The 18758-nt window shown below is 44.9% G+C and overlaps 1 pseudogene; it reads right to left on the bottom strand.

The window, feature by feature from the left end:
• Positions 1 to 2097: 2097 nt before the first annotated feature.
• Positions 2098 to 2215, bottom strand: LOC126427403 (5S ribosomal RNA; annotated as a pseudogene).
• Between the last annotated feature and the right edge of the window lie 16543 nt (positions 2216 to 18758).

Here is an 18758-nt window from a genome sequence, read left to right as displayed (position 1 = left end):
GCGAAAAGCTTATCTACAAAATAAAATAGAATGATAATATCAAAAATACCTGTAAGATGTAAATTAGAAGTAGATGGTGCTTCAATTGAACAAGTGTGAGCTTTAATTATATAGCGACTGTTATCAGTAGCTATGATGACTTAAACATGGAAGTGAAAAACCAAGTGACAACGGCATTAAATGTAGCGGCGCACCTGCAAAATACTGTATGGAGAAACGCTTTTATGACAACTGAGGGGAAAATAAAAATACTTGAAACAATAGTGCGTTCAGTTACGATACATCCAGTAGCAAATCGGGCGTAAGAGAAAAAAGATAAAACAAAGGTTAACGGCAATCGAAATGAAAGTGCTATGACAGATCCAAGACGTAGCCATGCGAAACAAGAGAACAAATGTATCGATAAGGGATCAGTCTGAAATACAAGATGTAAATAAATAGATAAAGGCAAGAAAAGCGAATTGAAAGCGTCATATGGAAAGCATAGACCACGCAAGACAAAATTTGTTTATATGGACGATCGTCTGGACGACCATTTAAGAGATGGGGCAGTAGTTGGTGCAGTACGTCCACGGAATGAGGTCAATAAACATGAGAAAACCCTAGTTAGATGTAGAACGAGGAGGAGGAGGAGGAGGAGGAGGAGGAGAACGAGGAGGAGATTAGCGATTGGAGCAGGAATACCGAAAAGAGACGGCTTGATGACGTGAAGCTGGTGGCTGGAACACGATGATATCAGCTGGCTCATAAACGGAGACACTGAAAACAAATGAATGAAGCCATATTCAACAGTGGACTGATGTAGGAGAAAGAAGAAGAAGAAGAAAAAGTTTGAAAATACACTGTCAGTGCTGTGCATGACTGCTTTAAAGAAATTGGAGCATGGCGCAAATTATTTGTCACTTAAACAGCGCTTCAAATAGCGATGCTTGTTATGAGTAAGACACTGCACTTACCGTCTCCATGGAACTCGAAGCATGGGCACTGGTGTGGCCACATATGGTGGTCCGACATGACCGATATTATCACACTACTTGAGAAGTACGGCAACTACCCACTTTTTCTACACTTTTATATCATTTAAGGAGGCGTTTCGGGATTTTATCCATCTTCAGTTTGCGCAATACATTTAGATCTTCATCAGCATCTGTAGCATTTCGAATGCTGTAACTTGTGGCTACCTTTTTTTTTCACCATGTATACACAGCGCAATAGCTCAGCCAATCTAAACGGGTATGAAGGAGCAGCAGCATTCAGAATGAAAACGATATACTGATGAATACCTAAAGAAATTACGCCAGTTAAAGACAACTGAAAGTCCGAAACGTAACGTTGTTTAAGAGAAGCTTCAATAAAAAAGTTGCTCGCTGCTGTATTACTTCAGTTAATTCATTCGACAGCTACGAAAGTGAGCCACTGTTAGCACTCACGATATAGTCGTGCTACATTGACTAGAGTAACTGTGAACACGGAACCAAGAATGTCGTCATCCGACTGTAAAGAGACGAGACCCAAAGAAAGACGAAAACATTACTGATTCGTAAAGTATAAAGCAGGCAAAGACCTCTGCTAGGATAACAGGATTAATGCTGGCGCGAAATGTTAGAACTGCTGCAGCCTATTATTTCATTCCAACCGTACAAAATCTTGATTGAAGACTATTTTATCGTTTTAGTCCCGGAGTGGTAAGAAGCTGAACACAAATAAACAATCAGTACACAACCTTCTCTTATCCATGCTGGATCTTGCCGGAAAAATAATGTGTAAATCACATGCCTAAAGCAACATAAAGAACATTCTGGAATGTTTGTGGGCCACTGTTGATTGTGTAGTAATATGTGAGTGCCGTTTACAGTTAAACACCATCATCCCTCCCGCCCCCCCCAGAAATGTATGCGCTCCGTCTTCAGGCCGAAAGTGGCCCATCGGGACCATCCGAGCGCCCTGCCATCTTCAGCTGAGGATGTAGATAGGAGGGGCGTGTGATCAGCACACCGCTCTCCCGGTCGTTATGATGGTTTTCTTTGACCGGAGACGCCACTATTCGGTCGAGTAGCTCCTCAGTTGGCATCACGAGGCTGAGTGCACCCCGAAAAATGGCAACAGCACATGGCGGCCTTGATGGTCACCCATCAAAGTGCCGCCCACGCCCGACAGCGCTTAACTTCGGAGATCTGACGGGAACCGGTGCATCCACTACGGCAAGGCCGTTGCCTCCAGAGATGTATAAGAACCAGACAAATACAAAACTCTCTTCAATCGAAAAAATTACAGGAGCAAATGACATGTCGCCGACGATTCCAATATCGTAATGAATCAAATGCAGCCGTATGAAGATGGGCAACTACTCTTGGCAGGAAAGTAAAGCTTCTTCAAAGTATCTGGGGCTGGTTGCGTTCTCCATCAACAATCCTCAGTCATTACACCTGTTTAAGATCTCCAAATATGTGGTCCAGGAAACTGGAAAGTCACGAACACATCCATTTTTGGTGCTTTCCGAACAACATACTATTTTCAATATCGTTGGAAAATAAGCAAAGCGCAGCGAACAGGCTACGCGGTGTACACTATCTGATAAAAGTATCCGGACATCTGGTAGTGGACATTAATGTAGCGCACGTCCACGCTTCGCCTTTATGAGGGCTTGAACCTTCAATTCTACTGGGGACGCTTTCAATAAATGTCTGAATGTCTCTGGAGGAATAGCAGTCCATTATTCCTCAAGAGCCGAAACCAGAGAAGTTTGTGATTTTGCAGCCTGGGGGCCTCTGAATAGGCGAGTCCATTTCAGCAATGTTACTGTTCACCAACCATTGCGTCACATAGGCTGCTTTATGACAGGGTGCATTGTCAAGCGATACAAAATATCCAAACTGTCCCTCTACTGTAAGTAGAGTACCATGCAGTAAAAATGTATATCATTCCGCATTTAGCGTCTTCCTAAGCACAAAAAGGTAATCACACCCTAACCATTGAAAACACGTCTGCACCGTAACATCACCACTTCCGTGTTTCACTGCGAGTGATACGGATGATATCAGTAATGTTCTCCAGCCATTCACCAAACCCAAACCCGTTCATCGGATAGCGTGATTCATCGTGCCAAAGCACTGGTTTCCATTCATCCACTCTTCAATGGCGTCGCTTTTTACATCCTCTCAAGAGTCTCTTATCACTGACTGCAGAAATTTTTGGTTTGTGAGGGGTTGCTCGACCATTGTGCCCAATTGGTTCAAATGGCTCTGAGCACTATGGGACTTAACATCTGATGTCATCAGGCACCTAGAACTTAGAACTACTTAAATCTAACTAACCTAAGGACATCACACACATCCATGCCCGAGGCAGGATTCGAACCTGCGACCGTAGCGGTCGCGCGGTTCCAGACTGAAGCGCCTAGAACCCCTCGGCCACAACAGCTGGCTGTACTCCATTCCTTCGAACTCACTACACGCCCCTTTGTGTAACTAGACAACACTTGGGAACTCAAGAATCATTCCTTCCTCCAGTTTCACGCTATTTTCTGTAACCAGCCTTCACAATGCTGAACTGTCTCTGCTCCTTATTGTATGAAATCTGCCCCTTCATTTGGTATTTGTAGACACAGAAAAAGCGTACGATAATATACCCATGAGTAACTTGTGGAAAGTTTTACAAGTGTTTAATTAAAATATAATTACAGTAATTCGGAACCTATAAGAATTCTGTATAGCAGGGATGAAAGTAAGAAAAGTAAGAAATTATCTCTAAACTGGATTGAAAGTTAAAAAAGGATTACGTTAAGGATGTAGTCTGTCACCCAACACTTTACAAAATTTATACCGAAAAAGCATTGGGAATCTGGAAAAGAAAATGTAAAAACATGGGGATCCCAGTAGATAATTATATATTCGTTACAATTTTCTGATGATCACCTAATTTTGGCAGAAGATAAAGAAGACATAGATTGCATTACAAGGAAACTAATAGAGGAGTATAAGAAATGGGCACTTGAGGTCAACAAGAATGGAAGAAAATATAGGGCAATAGGAGACACAAATCAAGATTTTAAAGTGGAAGAAGTGGTGGGAAATATTAAACGCACTTTAGAGTACAAATATCTAGCAGTCAATATCACACAAGACGGAAAACAAGAAATGAAAATTGATTCAAGAATAAATGCTGGGAAGTTTACTATTGGAATGATGAATGGTATTTTATGGGACCAACAGATTAGAAAGAAAAATCTTCAACACAATTATCAGAAGCATTGTAACACATGGATCAGACGTATGGACAGTTACATCACAAATAGCAAACAGGGTGATGGCAACGGAGATGGACTTGTGGAGGTGGTCCGCAGAGATATCTAGGCGAGAAAGAATCAGTAATGGAGTCACCAGAAAGAAAATGGACATTACAAATTCAGTTGCAGATTTTATAGAAGATTTTATGGTGTGCACGTACAAAAAGAATGCCAAAGGAGAGATTACCACAGAGAATTGTGGAATGAGAGCCACCATGAAGAAAGGAAAGAAAGAGACCGCCGACCACATGGATTCAAGGCATTCAGACCTCTATCAGAAGACGAAATTCTGAAGAAAATTTATGGACAGTTAGACAAAAATGGAGAATGAAACTCAATTTTGATGCGTACTTTTGGGGTATCGGAAAATGTAAAATTTTTCTTTGTGAAGTCTGACAATAATAATAAAAAAAACTCTGCCAGGTCTTAGTTTAGCCGCGTTTGTTCCTTCTCATTTCTACTTCACAATCACATCACCAGCTGCAGACACTGGTAGCTTTAGAAGGGTTGAAATGTTCCTGATGCATCTGTTACGCAGGTGTCATCCAATGAGTACTGCATGTTCAAAGTTGCTGATTATTCTGAGAGACTCACTCTGCTGTCACTGCTTCTCTACTGACAGCGCAATAGTCCCCGCCTCCTTATACAGGGTGTAACAAAAAGGTACGGCCAAACTTTTAGGAACAGGCCTTAAAGGCCCACCGGTACCTACCGGCCGCCGTGTCATCCTCATCTGGCCTCACAAGGACTGAGTGCCACCCGATTGCCAACAGCCGTCGGCAGACCCGGACTGTGACCCATCCGAGTTCTAGCAAAGCCCGACAGTGCTCAACTTCGGTGATCTGCCGAGAACCGGTGTTAACTTTGGGGAAACGCCGATGGCCGCAGACTGATAAGCAATATTCAAATGTCACTCAACGAAAGGGACCACACTGTCTCAGGATTCTTCCAATGCCTGGTATCTGTCTTCGCTGCAGTTAGTTTCATGTGGCCATTTCCTTTTGAACCGCACCGTACGTATACGCCCAGATATTTAATGTACGTGCCTTTCCCCAGTGATTTTTATGAAATCGTGTTTTTACACAGTAATGGGTTTTTATTACATTATGGGCGCAACACATGATATTTGTCTCCTAGCTGCAATTACAACCATGTTTTCTGTTTTACATGTCGTTCTTGTTGTTGTGGTCTTCAGTCCAGAGACTGGTTTGATGCAGCTCTCTATGCTACTCTATCCTGTGCACGTTTCTTTATCTCCCAGTTACCCTTCACGCTGCCCTCCAATACTAAATTGGTGATCCCTTGACGCCATAGAACATGCCCTATCAACCGACCCCTTCTTCTAGTCAACTTGTGCCATAAATTTCTCTTCTATCCAATTCTGTTCAATACCTCCTCATTAGTTACGTGATCTACCCATCTAATCTTCAGCATTCTTCTGTAGCACCACATTTCGAAAGCTTCTATTCTCTTCTTGTCTAAACTATTTATCGTCCACGTTTCACTTCCATACATGGCTACACTCCATACAAATACTTTCAGAAACGACTTCCTGACACTTAAATCTATACTCGATGTTAACAAATTTCTCTTCTTCAGAAACGCTTTCCTTGTCATTGCCAGTCTGCATATTATATCCTCTCTACTTCGGCGATCATCAGTTATTTTGGTCCCCAAATAACAAAACTCATCTACTTGTTTAAGCGTCTCATTTCCTAATCTAAATCCGGCAGCGTCACCTGATTTAATTAGACTACATTCCATTATCCTCGTTTTTCTTTCGTTGGTGTTCATCTTATATCCTCCTTTCAAGACACTGTCTATTCCATTCAGTTATTCTTCCAGGTCCTTTGCTGTCTCTGACAGAATTAGAATGTCACCGGTAAACCACAAAGTTTTTATTTATTCTCCATGGATTTTAATTCCTACTCTGAATTTTTCTTTTGTTTCCTTTATTGCTTGCTCAGTATACAGATTGAATAACATCGGGGGTGGGCTACAACCCTGTCTCACTCCCTTCCCAACCACTGCTTCCCTTTCATGCCGCTCGACTCTTATAACTGCCATCAGGTTTCTGTACAAATTGTAAATAGACTTTCGCTCCCTGTATTTTACCCCTGCCACTTTCAGAATTTGAAAGAGAGTATTCCAGTCAACACTGTCAAAAGCTTTCTCTAACTCTACAAATGCTAGTAACGTAAGTTTGCCTTTCCTTAATCTATTTTCTAAGATAAGTAGTAGGGTCAGTATTGCCTCACGTGTTCCAACATTTCTGCGGAATCCAAACTGATCTTCCCGGAAGTCAGCTTCTGCCAGTTTTTCCATTCGTCTGTAAAGTATTCGTGTTTTACATATGTGGACAAATATGGTACAAAACAGTCAACTGTGCTTAAAATCTAAAGGGTTTTAATGTTTTGTAGAGTTTCTCGCGTGTTCATCGCGATATGTGTGACTCCCTCGTCACCGACCGATTTTCCCGGTTGTTCTGTTTATTCTCGTTCTCGCCAAGTATCGCTTTACGTTTAGCTGATTGAGCACGGAATGCGAAATAATTTCCTATCAAACTTGGCGACAACCACTCAGGTCCGTCTCCCTAATTATGCAGTTTACGAACACAGCGTACGGCGTCAAAAATAGCAAGTGCTCTGTGAATTCAGGAACGAACCACGGTTTAAGAAATCACATACATTTTTCCGCGTGTCTATATAGTGTACCGCATCACCTCTGTACCTATATCGTAGCATATAAGGGGCGATCGAAAAGTTTGCGTTTGAAGACCGTACAGTCCAGAATCGGTATGTCAGTCAGGCAAAATCCCCTTGAGACATGAGGCAACCATCATATCGACATCAGCATGAAGACATCCGTTTGGTAAAACACGATGTCCTGCTGCGTGAAGACGTCCGTCTCAGTCAGCTGCACATTCTCGCCCTTCATGGCCTTTTTCAAGGAACTGACGTCATGACAATCGCATGAGGACAGGACTGTAGGGCAAATAATCGAGTGATTCCCACTTGAGTTGGCATAACTTCTGCGTTTCGACATTTACGTCTATAGCTGCGTGAGTCATCATGAAGCGACAGCACCCCTTGGCGCACCATTCCACAACGGTCGACAGACACGCTGATCCATAGACATTCTTCATTCTCCGATGGATATCTACCGGTGTTTGTCCTTCGGCGGTCTACTAAAGAGTAACAGCACGTCGGTCGTCTTTGGACGCATGTAGTAATAACGACGGCACAGTTCACATTTCCGCTCGTCAGAAAGACACGAATGTCACACTAATCGCTTGCGTACATGTCGGTGCTTACATACCCGCATCGTCTTCACAGAACGCTGCATATAATCTGCTGCGACGCCCGTAGACGGAAGCTTTTTGACCGCCCCTTCTAGATATAAGCAGTATCGGAATGTCTTTTTTCGACAGCAATTTAATCTCCATATAAAGGTCGCAATAATAGTACAGCCGTGTTTTGTCTGCTTTTGCAACGTCTTCTTGTCCGTAATACTTAACGTAAAATCCAGCTAGAAATGTTAGTACTCTTTAAGACCAAGTCATTTAAATTGTCTGGTATGAAAACAGGCACTAAGCTCATACTACACGCGTAAAACCTTTGTATAGGTTGCTGGCTTAAATCGAGTTGTCAGTTCGCCCCTGTCATAGTGAAGACGAAATAATCCCACACTAGAGCACTCCACGAGATACAACACAGAAAGTCCTCATCCATCTCTGAGACAGAAATCGTGCTATAGCGAGCTAAATAAGGGTTAGTGCTGGAACACTAAATAGCGACTAACATTGGAGTAACCACGAAGAACAGCGCAAATTGCTTAAGCGTGAACGTGCACATTAAAGAGGCTGAGGGCCGACGACTATAGTAGCAACACGCATTGTAACATCTGTACTTTGTTGCTACGATATCTAGGAGCTAGTTCAGAATTGTAAAAGCATGATATTCACACGAAAATTTAGAATGTAACATTTGTGAATTTAAGTGCCCATTATCTTGGTTAACAATGGTTAATGTTTACGAATGGGTATGTGGATGCAGGTTGGGAATGTATCTGCTGGTATGACTTTGTGTCTTATTTTGACGATTACACTTCTACGAAATCTGTTCAGTGTGTTAAGATGCGATAGCTTTGTGCAGGGTCAGTTTGAGGCTTATACGATACAAGCAGTCATTTCACACGCCAAGCAGAGAAGAATGCCAGATGCCCTCATGTGCAACAATCGTATGCTCTGTGGATCATAATTCGTATTCAGTAGGGAAAACAGATATGGATTTGGGTCGCGAAGTATACGAGGATGGGTGGCGGAGGGGAGGAAGAAAGAGAGAGAGAGAGAGAGAGAGAGAGAGAGAGAGAGAGAGAGAGAGAGACAGAAAGCGATGTGCATCTATGAGGGATGGGAAGGGGAGAGGAGAAAGAGAGAGAGTCAGACAGACAGAGAGCGATTTTGCAACAAGTGCTATTTTGAAACTTCCTGGCAGATTAAAACTGTGTGCCCGACCGAGACTCGAACTCGTGAGCTTTGCCTTTCGCGGGCAAGTGCTCTACCATCTGAGCTACCGAAGCACGACTCACGCTCGGTACTCACAGCTTTACTTCTGCCAGTACCTCGTCTCCTACCTTCCAAACTTTACAGAAGCTCTCCAGAAGCTCCACAGTGGAACTGCCCACCAGTCTAACAATTAATTAGCACAACAGATTTTCTTAACGGAAACAACTGTTTTGTTTAACAGTCTCGCCGTTTTGTATGTTTCTGCTGGGTACGCCCAAGACTGGCATACAACTTGTTGGGAAGACATTACCTAATTGTTCTACAACTTTACAGAAATTATTACCTTGGAGAACTGCACACATAACAGAACGAACAATTGAAAATTCACTGCAACAATGAGGAAGAAACGAGAGCAGAACATTTTTCGAGGCAAGCAAAATAGCACTTCAGAATGAGATTTTCACTCTGCAGCGGAGTGTGCGCTGATATGAAACTTCCTGGCAGATTAAAACTGTGTGCCCGACCGAGACTCGAACTCGGGACCTTTGCCTTTCGCGGGCAAGTGCTCTACCATCTGAGCTACCGAAGCACGACTGACGCTCGGTACTCACAGCTTTACTTCTGCCAGTACCTCGTCTCCTACCTTCCAAACTTTACAGAAGCTCTCCAGAAGCTCGCAGGAGAGCTTCTGTAAAGTTTGGAAGGTAGGAGACGAGGTACTGGCAGAAGTAAAGCTGTGAGTACCGAGCGTGAGTCGTGCTTCGGTAGCTCAGATGGCAGTCTGCCTTCAGCAGTGACACAGTGCGGATCGTGTTGCCTGCCGGCCGCGCTGTGGTGCGCCCGCCTGTTTGTTTACGCCAGAGCAGCTTCGCGTGTGCGGTGTTGTGAGTCTAGAACGAGATGGCACACTCGTACAGAAAAACGACTTTGAAGTTCAGTTTTGCGAACGACTGTACACGACCAAAGGCACACGAGATTGAACGTTTCTTCAGAGAAGAGGTAAAAATCGATCCACAGGAAATCGTGGGAATCAGTTTATCGCTCGTTTCAAGCGTCGTCTATGTCAAACTTGTTGACGAGGCTGCTTGCGAAAGACTTCTACAACGATCACCGAACGGGTATCGTTTCTGTCATGCCGACGGGAATGTTGGTGCGGTTACAGTCGATCACGCGGGAATGGGGATCCGCACTATACGAGTCTTCGAACTTCCGTTTGAGGTCCCGTCTGAACTTGTTGCCGACAGCTTTCGACCATACCGTACAGTTCTATCCCATGTGGCCGAAAAATGGACGAGTTTTACCACGTACCCCGTTTTAAATGGGGTGAGACAAATATGGATAGAACTGCGCAAGCACGTCCCCTCTTATTTGTACATAGGAGGTTGTCGAGCGATTATAATCTATGATGGGCAACCTCGCACTTGCTCGGGGTGCGGGAAAGAAGGTCACGTCTGCTCGGAATGCCTCCAGCGACGTTTAGTGCAAACTCCACGGGATGACGTTCAGGCGCCACAACCGACGACTGTCTTACCGTTGACCTTTGTGGAAGCCCTGAGAGGCGACGTGACGGAGACTTCCGATGGGCACCAGCAGCTGCCCCCTATAGAGAACATGGACACCAACCTACTGGAACTCCGACCACCGGTTCCACCACAGCAGACACAGGACACCACAGAAGAGATGCAGCTGACGGCCGCTCCAGGCTCATCCGTGGTGGCTGCCAGTGCTTCCACCGAGAGCGTGATAGGCCAGGCCCAAGACGGAGGATACGCAACCCCAACAGCCGATGCGGAAGCAAGGCAACAGAAACAGCGTTCGCCGACGAGAAGAAAGAAGCGTCGACTGACTTCTGCTGACGATAGCCATAGTCCCGAGGGGACAGTGGACGACAACGACAGTATCGACCTGAGACCAGTGGATTCAACAGATACCGAGATGACGATGCAGGAACTACACAGCGACGATAACTTGAACTCTCCTTCTGGTGACCGGAAGGTGGAAGTGGAGATGACAACTGTCCAACATCAGAGCGATGACAACGTTACCTCCCATCCTTCGACCAGTTCCGGAAATATGCTGGGGGACTGGGCGCAAGAAATGGACCAACAGGAACAGGATGAAAATACGAACGCGACGATTGAGGACAGTCCTGGCCAGAGGCCGGGAGGGGTCGGGAAATGTTGACCAACTGAGTGTGTTGAGGAGCGCCGGGGGTGCAGATGGACGCTTAATGACACCGCCCTACAACTGATGAACACAAGCCAGGCGTACCGCATTGCCACGATAAACATTAATGGCATACGGACACCGCTTAAAATTCAAATGCTGAAAGATATGTTACGCGCTGCGGACGTGGATATTGTACTCCTACAAGAAGTGCGTTTCACATCGCCGCCAGAGTTCTACGGTTACGAGGCACATTATTCAGTGCACGATGAAAGTGGATGCGGTGTGGCGATTCTCACCAGGGAAGGAATAGGAGAGGAGGACGTCAGGTCTCTCCCTTCGGCACGCGGCATAGCGATCACTGTCGACGGCGTTCGTTTCATCAATTTATACGCACCATCTGGCTCCACAAAACGAGGAGAAAGGGCGACTTTTTACACCGAAGAGATAGCACCGTTGTTCGCTGGACGCTTTGATAACTATATAGTGGGCGGCGACTTTAATTGTGTCGTCGACAAAAAGGACCAAGTACCTCATTATGTGCCATGCATGGAACTGCGTGCGTTGATAACCGAAATGGCACTTCTGGATACCTGGGAACTGCAGCATGGTGACAGACCGGGTTATACGTTTGTCACGGGACAATCGGCGAGTAGACTTGATAGAGTGTACGTGACACGAGCTCTACGGACGACGATACTGGATGCCGAAATCTGGCCAGCGGCTTTTACGGATCATATGGCGTACGTCAGAAGATATGGCGGAGTGAAGGTCACTGGAAAATGAATTGTGCACTTTTACGTGACACTGAATGTCATCGGTCGATAGAGGCGGCCTGGGAGACCTGCGTTCGCCGCCAACGAGCATACACCTCGGTTCTCCAGTGGTGGATTAAATGCGCAAAACCAACGTTACGGAGAACGTTGATACGATACGGGCAGGACAAATCGCAGTGGAACCGCACACGGCTGATTTTTATTTTACAGTCCTGAGGGAGCTGATGACCCATCGCCGGAAAGGCACACGGCCATGCGCAGGATAAGAGCCAAGTTATTACAGCTGACGAGACTAAGAATGGAAGGTATAATGGTCCGGGCGAGATTGGCGGACACAGTTGCTGCCGAAACCCCCTCCATGCACCACGTGGTACGTGAACGCCAACGACGACGCAGGACATTGATCAGGGAACTAATCTCCGAAACTGGCCAGCAAGTTGTGCACCAGCGTGATATTGCGCATGTGTTTACCGACTACTTCCGCCAGTTATATGGACCTGTACATGTGAACCACGAGACACTACATGATGTCATCTCGGAAATGCCAGATAGAGGACCACCACTGGATGCAGAGACTTTCATCACAGCGATAACAGAGGACGAGCTGACAGACGCAATTGCCAGGGGGGCTCCGAACAAGTCCCCAGGACAGGACGGTTTCCCAATTGAATTTTACCGCGCCTTGCATACCTCATGGGACGGACCTGGATTCAGATGTACAACGAACTCCTGTTACCGCAGACTGAGATACCTGCCGAATTCACGGAGGGTATCATCATCCCAATACCCAAACCACGCGGTGGCAGAAATCCAGGAGATTATAGACCACTCACTCTCTTGAACTGCGACTATAAGATTTTCGCGCGCATCCTTGGGGCTCGCCTGCGGTCTTCACTTTCTGATAGACTCCTCATAGATCAAACTTGCCTCGGCGGTAAGAGCAACGTACATACGGCGCTCAGTGACTACCGAGATATCCTCGCATTAGCAGCGGCATGCCGAGTGCGTGGGGCACTCGTCGCTATTGACTTCGATCATGCATTCGACAGAGTGGATCATACCTTTTTGCATGCGGTGATGGGCAGATTGGGAATCCCACAGGCCTTCATCCTAGTGATCATGCGACTGTTACACGGTGTACGATCAAAGGTCTCGGTGAATGGGCGGGGCACTCACTACATTGTTATTTCAAGGTCAGTTCGTCAAGGTTGCCCCCTTTCGATATTTTTGTATGCAATGGCTTTGGAACCCTGTCTATATGGTCTCCGAAGACGGTTGCAGGGAGTGCCGTTGCCACAACTGACCTTTCATTGCCGCGCTTATGCTGACGATGTGATGCTGGTGGCACGGACAGGCGAAGAAGTACGTACGGCGTTGGCATGGATACAGCGATACGGGATGCCGGCAGGAAGCGTGCTTAATCTACAAAAATCACGCTGCATGAATGTCGGTCGAGGATTACAACCGGGGGAGGAAGGCCCGCTCATCTTAGTTAAGACCATAACATGCCTAGGTATTACGTTCCACACGGATGTGCAGCGGACAGCAGCGGATAACTACCGACGCATATTGAAGCTGATGCGGACAATGGTGCTGTTACAGAAATTAAGAGAGTTGGATATGATTCAGCGGGTGACCTATGTTAACGTATACCTAGCACCGAGACTCACTCACGTAGCGCATGTCCTGCCTTTAACGCGCACAATGGCATCACGGATACAAGCAACTTTCGGAACCTACGTGAGTGTGGGACACCTGTTTAAGATCCGATACACAACGCTTACGCTACCCCCTGGAGAGGGTGGACTTGGTCCAGTGAACGTATATGAAAAGGCACGGGCGTTATTCGTCAGTACGATTTTCCGACAGTGGCGCGGTCAATTTCGCAAATCTCGGGTGCGTTGGCCGATGTACTAGCGCCCACTTCAATGCTGCCCCCAGTCGATGTGGGCCATATTTCACCGAAGCTGTCACATTTCAAGTCTTTTTTTTGGAGCTTAGCTACGTCAGAGATTCCTTCCCAACAACACGACTACCGACGACGCGAGACGTATACCAACTCTTACTGCGCCGGTGCCCCAGGAATACCCTGGAAAAGAAGTACCCAGACAAGAACTGGCGACAGATATGGCGCGTTATACGGAACGTTTACCTCCCAACGTCGGTACGCTCAACATGGTATGTGGTGATAAATAGGAAGTTCGCAACGAATCAACGGCGGCACGCGATTCATTTGGCAGACACTCCACTATATTTAGGCTGCGCAACAGTGGACACTGATGAACATCGTTTAGCATGTAGTGGGACGGCTCCAGTGTGGCACTTGGCACAACAGATATTGGCGTTCCTGTTACGCTCCGCCCCTCACACAATTTCATCAGACACACTTTTTTTTCCCCCAAGAATCTTATTTCCCGGTCAAAAAAACCAATGCAGTGACATGGGTGCGGGGAATGGTGGTGGGCTACGTGTATAACGTATCGGAAAAGGACAAAACTGATTTTTGGCATTTTCTCCTGGATGGACACACGAAGCTGCAACAGCATAAGAAATATAGGCAAGACTTCGCTAATTACTTGCGACTTACATTTACCGACTCGCCGGCCAGATGGGGTGTGACGGGTGAGAGATGAGATAGACGAAGAAGCCGAGATAGCCATCGATCGCACTTACGGACCCTTAGTTAATTTCGAGAAGACGACCCGGTCTTACATCAACTTCTGGAGAACGAGTCGATAGATGGCTCTCTTGCTCTATCGAACGTCGGGTCGTGAGCAGGTGTCGCCCCCGACACGAATTTCATTTCATTGCTACAGGAGCATGTTTCTTTTGTTTTTGTACTATCCGCAATGTCTTCATGTCTTTCATTTGGGCATTTCCAGTTTTATTCATTTCCTTAATTAATTAATTTTCTAATTAGCCACTATTTGTCAACATATGGACTTTGTAGACACTATTTATGTGATAGTACAACAACACGTATGTCAGAAAAGGTGGTAAGCCTGACATTGGATACATACAAAAAAAGAAAAAAACAAAAAAACAAACAAAAAAAACAAAAAAGTTGGTAGAGCATTTGCCCTCGAAAAAAAGGGGAAAAACAGATGGTAGAGCACTTACCCGCGAAAGGCAAAGGTCCCGAGTTAGAGTCTCGGTCGGGCACACAGTTTTAATCTGCCAGGAAGTTTCATATCAGCGCACACTCCGCTGCAGAGTGAAAATCTCATTCTGAAGTGCTATTTTGCTTGCCTCGAAAAATGTTCTGCTCTCGTTTCTTCCTCATTGTTGCAGTGAATTTTCAATTGTTCGTTCTGTTATGTGTACAGTTCTCCAAGGTAATAATTTCTGTAAAGTTGTAGAACAATTAGGTAATGTCTTCCCAACAAGTTGTATGCCAGTCTTAGGCGTACCCAGCAGAAACATACAAAACGAACGTCGGGTCGTGAGCAGGTGTCGCCCCCGACACGAATTTCATTTCATTGCTACAGGAGCATGTTTCTTTTGTTTTTGTACTATCCGCAATGTCTTCATGTCTTTCATTTGGGCATTTTCAGTTTTATTCATTTCCTTAATTAATTAATTTTCTAATTAGCCACTATTTGTCAACATATGGACTTTGTAGACACTATTTATGTGATAGTACAACAACACGTATGTCAGCAAAGGTGGTAAGCCTGACATTGGATACATACAAAAAAAGAAAAAAACAAAAAAACAAACAAAAAAACAAAAAAAGTTGGTAGAGCATTTGCCCTCGAAAAAAAAAGGGGAAAAAAAGATGGTAGAGCACTTACCCGCGAAAGGCAAAGGTCCCGAGTTCGAGTCTCGGTCGGGCACACAGTTTTAATCTGCCAGGAAGTTTCATATCAGCGCACACTCCGCTGCAGAGTGAAAATCTCATTCTGAAGTGCTATTTTGCTTGCCTCGAAAAATGTTCTGCTCTCGTTTCTTCCTCATTGTTGCAGTGAATTTTCAATTGTTCGTTCTGTTATGTGTACAGTTCTCCAAGGTAATAATTTCTGTAAAGTTGTAGAACAATTAGGTAATGTCTTCCCAACAAGTTGTATGCCAGTCTTAGGCGTACCCAGCAGAAACATACAAAACGAACGTCGGGTCGTGAGCAGGTGTCGCCCCCGACACGAATTTCATTTCATTGCTACAGGAGCATGTTTCTTTTGTTTTTGTACTATCCGCAATGTCTTCATGTCTTTCATTTGGGCATTTTCAGTTTTATTCATTTCCTTAATTAATTAATTTTCTAATTAGCCACTATTTGTCAACATATGGACTTTGTAGACACTATTTATGCGACAGTACAACAACATGTATGTCAGCAAAGGTGGTAAGCCTGACATTGGATACATACAAAAAAAGAAAAAAACAAAAAAACAAACAAAAAAACAAACAAAAAAACAAAAAAAGTTGGTAGAGCATTTGCCCGCGAAAAAAAGGGGAAAAAAAAGATGATAGAGCACTTACCCGTGAAAGGAAAAGGTCCCGAGTTCGAGTCTCGGTCGGGCACACAGTTTTAATCTGCCAGGAAGTTTCATATCAGCGCAAACTCCGCTGCAGAGTGAAAATCTCATTCTGAAGTGCTATTTTGCTTGCCTCGAAAAATGTTCTGCTCTCGTTTCTTCCTCATTGTTGCAGTGAATTTTCAATTGTTCGTTCTGTTATGTGTACAGTTCTCCAAGGTAATAATTTCTGTAAAGTTGTAGAACAATTAGGTAATGTCTTCCCAACAAGTTGTATGCCAGTCTTAGGCGTACCCAGCAGAAACATACAAAACGAACGTCGGGTCGTGAGCAGGTGTCGCCCCCGACACGAATTTCATTTCATTGCTACAGGAGCATGTTTCTTTTGTTTTTGTACTATCCGCAATGTCTTCATGTCTTTCATTTGGGCATTTCCAGTTTTATTCATTTCCTTAATTAATTAATTTTCTAATTAGCCACTATTTGTCAACATATGGACTTTGTAGACACTATTTATGCGATAGTACAACAACATGTATGTCAGCAAAGGTGGTAAGCCTGACATTGGATACATACAAAAAAAAAAAAAAACAAAAAAACAAACAAAAAAACAAAAAAAGTTGGTAGAGCATTTGCCCGCAAAAAGAAAGGGGAAAAAAAAGATGGTAGAGCACTTACCCGCGAAAGGCAAAGGTCCCGAGTTCGAGTCTCGGTCGGGCGCACAGTTTTAATCTGCCAGGAAGTTTCATATCAGCGCACACTCCGCTGCAGAGTGAAAATCTCATTCTGAAGTGCTATTTTGCTTGCCTCGAAAAATGTTCTGCTCTCGTTTCTTCCTCATTGTTGCAGTGAATTTTCAATTGTTCGTTCTGTTATGTGTACAGTTCTCCAAGGTAATAATTTCTGTAAAGTTGTAGAACAATTAGGTAATGTCTTCCCAACAAGTTGTATGCCAGTGTTAGGCGTACCCAGCAGAAACATACAAAACGGCGAGACTATTAAACAAAACAGTTGTTTCCGTTAAGAAAATCTGTTGTGCTAATTAATTGTTAGACATGTGGGCAGTTGCAAAGGCTTTCACAAGCCTAACAATTTGCATCGGAGTACAGCGACTAATGACCACCACTTAACTGACATAAGGATCGTTTGGCATATGCTCTGTTTGGCTTATCCGCGATTATTTGCTGTATGATCACAATAAAATAAGGTGCCGACATTACACTACTACACAAACTATATAGTCCAGTCTCATCAATGTGATCACAGCCTATTTTCGACGTCATTGTGCACTAAACACTCACAGACGGCAGTTGGCAGCACTAGCAGTGAAAGGTATAGAAATCGTGTAGGGGGTACGCGGACAACAGTGCAATCGTTGTTGTAATGCGGGAACGGAGAGATTTACCTGATGTCCAGAAAGAGATGGTCATTGGCTTTCGACCCAAGGATGGAAGCTTCTTCAGAAACGGCTAAATTTGTAAACTGTTGGTATGCCGCTCTGGTTAAAGTATACCACGCATGGCAAAATAGCGCTATCCAAAACTGGCGTGGTGCACAACGGGCTATAGATGTCAGGGGTGAACGACGGTTGCGAAGATGTCTACGAGCTAAAAGACGTGCGCCTGTCGAGTAACTGAGCGACCAGATGAACCAAGGGGCTACCACAGTGTCTCCTCAACGACCGTTCAGCGGGTGCCTGGTTTATGCATTCATTACGACTGCTGTTAATCGGCGAAGAAATCTGGAATCCGCACGCCAGTACTGCAACTGGGCGTCCACTGAGTGCCGCCAGGTACCTTGTCAGATGAATCACGCTCAGTTCTCCATCGGACAGATGGCCGATGGCGTGTACAGCGTGAAACATCTGAAAATAAACTCCATGGAACAGTAGTAGAAAGGGTCCAGGCCAGCGAAAGTAGCGTTATGATCGTAGCATTGCCTGGGTGATCGCGTCATTCTGGAATACACAGTGGGTCAACACAAGCGTGCATCTATCCTTGGAGACCATGTCCGCACTTACATGCAGTTTGTTTTTTCCTCGGCACTATGACACCTTACAGCAGGACAATACAACGTGTCAGACAGCTCAAGTGTACATGCGTGGTTCGAAGAGCATCAGAATGAGTTAACCATACTCCCCCTGCCACCAAACTCCTCCGATTTAGACCCAGTCAAGAACCTGTGGGTCAACCTTGAGCAGGCTGTTCGCGCCACTGTGGAAACGTAGCTCAGACGTGGAGTCAGCCATGACTCCACAAGCTTGTCGGTACCTTGCAGAACCTAACTGACTCTATTCCTGCATGTCTCACAGCCATCCGTGCTGCAAAACCTGGTTATTCAGGCTTGAATTACTTAACGCATTTTTCACCACATTGTCTTCTTGAGCTACTGATTTTCTCTCTCCTATTAACTTTCAATTTCATTCTTTAACACATTATTCAGAGACATTGCTGGCTCATCGCAACGTCCGATACAAATACGAAAATCTAGAGGCCAATTAAATCAGAATGTCAGTCACCCACCCGTTCGTATGATAATCTGTACTAATC

Source organism: Schistocerca serialis, chromosome 1, assembly GCF_023864345.2.
Source record: "Schistocerca serialis cubense isolate TAMUIC-IGC-003099 chromosome 1, iqSchSeri2.2, whole genome shotgun sequence".
Lineage (NCBI taxonomy): Eukaryota > Metazoa > Arthropoda > Insecta > Orthoptera > Acrididae > Schistocerca > Schistocerca serialis.
Note: the sequence above shows the minus strand (reverse complement) of the source record. Positions and strands in the feature narration are given on the sequence as shown.